Source organism: Haliotis rufescens, unplaced genomic scaffold (assembly GCF_023055435.1).
Source record: "Haliotis rufescens isolate VD_foot unplaced genomic scaffold, xgHalRufe1.0.p SCAF_23, whole genome shotgun sequence".
Classification (NCBI taxonomy): domain Eukaryota; kingdom Metazoa; phylum Mollusca; class Gastropoda; order Lepetellida; family Haliotidae; genus Haliotis; species Haliotis rufescens.
The window spans coordinates 1,774,434-1,779,029 of NW_025963924.1; positions in this window are offsets into that span (position 1 = coordinate 1,774,434).

The window sequence follows — 4,596 nt, forward strand, 5'->3', positions numbered from 1 at the left end:
GCAGTCCAGAGCAAGTTCTCAACTGCGGCACCTATGGTCGTCTGGTCCCTTCAACATCAAGAACAAAATAACACAAGGCCGCATCACCACCGTTACGTGAAGCATTTAGTTAAAGCATTAATGCTCATTCAGGCGATCGATGTTGCTATGCATTATATCATAATCAACAACTGTAAAGTCAACACATCTGCATGTTGTATATCCCATACACACAAATGATCCCGAAATATGCCAGATTCTATGAGCGCGGATTAAGGTCATATATTGTCAATATGGTTTTCTTCAAAGTCCTGGTCATGCTTGAGAAACGGCATAAATAATTTACTTCTATTGCTGGTATCGAATACCCATCATTTATGTATAATTGACTTTCTTCTGTCGCCCCACTTAGAAGCGTTTTTTGACCCGTGAAGATTCCGGGGTAGAATAGGTCTTCAGCAACCCATGCTTGCTGTAAAAGGTGACTATGCTTGTCGTAAAAGGCGACTAACGGGATCGGGTGGTCAGGCTCGCTGACTTGGTTGATGCATGTCATCGATCCCAGTTGCGTGGATTGATGCTCATAATATTAACCACTGGATTGTCTGGTCCAGACTCGATTATTTACAGACCGCCGTCATATAGCTGGAATATTGCTGAGTGCGGCGTTCAACAACAAACCAACCAAGAAGTGTTTTACGCCAGGTTCACCTGTATTACCAATGCTCTCACAGACACTATTATCTAGCGTGTCATAGCGTTGTTCTTTCGTTATAGTACCCATCAGCTATCGTTTCAAAATAGTAAAGGTTCAAGATTTGAATGTGAATAATATTGTTTCTGTGGAATATGTTTTGAAACTGCTTGTTCAGAAATATTTCTTTTAATCTACGTGCTAATGTTCTTCGTCTATTTATACTACAATGTATGTTTAATATAAAGGTAATGTATCACCCTCATTCGCCAAAGCGCTCCACTTAACCCGACGCCAGAACTCGATTTCTTCGAAATTCTTTCCCTACCAAAAGCCTTACGAATGTATTTACGTTTTTTCCTAACTGTATTTCCGCTGCAAAACCGTTCTGTTTGAGAGACGTCTCTTTACGTTCAGACATGTTTGTGTTGCCCAGTTCTTTACCCTTTGAAATGTTAACACGAGAACATATCGTTTTCATGTTCACGTTAAAAACTTTTATAAAATGGAAAAAAATGATTAATACACTTTAATTTTTAAATGTCTTTTCTTCGAACATATATATGCGTGAACCTTTCTATGAAGACAACTTATGTCAATGTTCTTTCCTTGCGCGTCCCTGAATAAGCAAATATGCTTTGTACTGGTTCCTGAAAGCTGCTCTTTAGGTCTTGTTGAACTGCCATTTGACGTGTTTATGTGCAACTTAGTACAGAGATCTGACGTCGCAATTAAGGACTGTTGTTGCTGCCTTGTCGGTTGTTAAAAATACCAGTCAATGATGTTTGTTTCATTGTTTAATGCCGCACTCTGCAATATGCCAGCTATATGACGGCGGTCTGTAAATAATCGAGTCTGGGCCAGACAATCCAGTGATTGACATCATGAGCATCGATCCACGCAATTGGGATACGACATGCATCAACCAAGTCAGGGAGCCTGACCACCCGATCCCGTTAGTCGCCAATTACGGCAAGCATGGGTTGCTGTAGAACAATTCTAACCCGGATCTTCACGGGCGAGTTTTATGGTACAGATAATGTGTGATGTCTCTGAAGGTGCAGATAAAAGTCTATGAAGTGTACAAATAACAGTCTATGAAGTGTCCAGATAACAGCCTATGAAGTGTAAAGATAACAGTCTATGAAGTGTACAGATAACAGTCTATGAAGTGTACAGATAACAGCCTATGAAGTGTACAGACAACAGTCTATGAAGTGTACATATAACAGTCTATGAAGTGTACAGATAACAGTCTATGAAGTGTACAGATAACAGGTTATGAAGTGTACAGATAACAGTCTATGAAGTGTACATATAACAGTCTATGAAGTGTACATATAACAGTCTGTGAAGTGTACAGATAACAGTCTGTGAAGTGTACAGATAACAGTCTATTAAGTGTACAGATAACAGTCTATGAAGTGTACAGATAACAGTCTGTAAAGTGTACAGATAACAGTCTGTGAAGTGTACAGATAACAGCCTATGAAATGTACAGATAACAGCCTATGAAGTGTACAGATAACAGTCTATGAAGTGTACAGATAACAGTCTATGAAGTGTACAGATAACAGTCTATGAAGTGTACAGATAACAGTCTGTGAAATGTACAGATAACAGCCTATGAAGTTTACAGATAACAGTCTATGAAGTGTACAGATAACAGTCTATGAAGTGTACAGATAACAGTCTATGAAGTGTACAGATAACAATGAATGAAGTGTACAGATAACAACACTGTGATGAGTCCGAAATCAAACTATGGCGTATCCGAGGGTACAGATAAGAGTCTGTTACATATATCTGTCTGAAGGTGCAGATAAGAAATGTTCATGTATAATGGGTCTGAAGATTTATATACTTATCTGAAAGTACAGCTTGGAGTCAGTGATTTGTTTGAAGGTGCATATATCAATATGTGATGTGTCTAAAGGTGATGGTATAGCAATATGTGATGTGTCTGAAAGTACAGATTAAAACCATTGATGTGTGTGAAACCAATATGTGATGTGTTGGTGTGTAAGGAAAATAGTATTTCATGTATCCGATATGTGAAGGCAACCAATATGTGATGTGTCTGATGGTGCAGGCGATCCATATGTGATGTGTCTGATGGTGCAGGCGATCCATATGTGATGTGTCTGATGGTGCAGGCGATCCATATGTGATGTGTCTGATGGTGCAGGCAACCCATATGTGATGTGTCTGATGGTGCAGGCACCCATATGTGATGTGTCTGATGGTGCAGGCGATCCATATGTGCTGTGTCTGATGGTGCAGGCGATCCATATGTGATGTGTCTGATGGTACAGGCGACCCATATGTGATGTGTCTGATGGTGCAGGCAACCCATATGTGATGTGTCTGATGGTGCAGGCACCCATATGTGATGTGTCTGATGGTGCAGGCAACCCATATGTTATTTGTCTGATGGTGCAGGCAACCCATATGTGATGTGTCTGATGGTACAGGCACCCATATGTGATGTGTCTGATGGTGCAGGCGATCCATATGTGATGTGTCTGAAGGTGCAGGCGATCCATATGTGATGTGTCTGATGATACAGGCACCCATACGTGATGTGTCTGATGGTGCAGGCGATCCATATGTGATGTGTCTGATGGTGCAGGCGATCCATATGTGATGTGTCTGATGGTGCAGGCAACCCATATGCGATGTGTCTGATGGTACAGGCAACCCATACGTGATGTGTCTGATGATGCAGGCAACCCATATGTGATGTGTCTTTTGGTGCAGGCAACCGATATGTGATGTGTCTGATGGTGCAGGCAACCCATATGTGATGTATCTGATGATGCAGGCAACCCATATGTGATGTGTCTGATGGTGCAGGCAACCCATATGTGATTTGTCTGATGGTGCAGGCAACCCATATGTGATGTGTCTGATGATGCAGGCAACCCATATGTGATGTGTCTGATGGTGCAGGCAACCCATATGTGATGTATCTGATGATGCAGGCAACCCATATGTGATGTGTCTGATGGTGCAGGCAACCCATATGTGATGTGTCTGATGGTGCAGGCAACCCATATGTGATGTGTCTGATGGTGCAGGCGATCCATATGTGATGTGTCTGATGGTGCAGGCAACCCATATGTGATGTGTCTAAATGGTGCAGGCGATCCATATGTGATGTGTCTGATGGTACAGGCACCCATATGTGATGTGTCTGATGGTACAGGCACCCATATGTGATGTGTCTGATGGTGCAGGCAACCCATATGTGATGTGTCAGATGGTGCAGGCAACCCATATGTGATTTGTCTGATGGTACAGGCACCCAAATGTGACGTGTCTGATGGTGCAGGCACTCCTTATATGATGTGTATGATGGTGCAGGCACTCCATATATGTGTCTGATGGTGCTGGTCATCAATATGTGATGTGTTTGATGTTTCTGACACCCATATGTGATGCGTCTGATGCAGCAGGCAACCAATACCTGAAGTGTCTAATGGTCCAGGCAACCCATACGTCATACGCATGTTGGTGCAGGTAAACCATACGTTTGTTTGTTGTTTAACGTCGCACTCAGCAATATCCCAGCTATATGACGGGGGTCTGTCAATATTTGGACCAGACAATCCAGTGACTGATATCATGAGCATCGATCTACGAAATTTGGATACGATGACATGCATCAACCAAGTCAGCGAACCTGACCAGCCGATCCCGTTAGTCTCCTATCATGACAAGCATGGGTTGCGGAAGACTAAATCTTATCCGGATCTTCAAGGTTTGCAAACCATATATGATATGTCTGATGGTGCAGGTAACCCTAACGTGATGTGTCTGATGGTGCAGGTAACCCTAACGTGATGTGTCTGAAGGTGCAGGTAACCCTAACGTGATGTGTCTTATGGTGCAGGTAACCCTAACGTGATGTATCTGAAGGT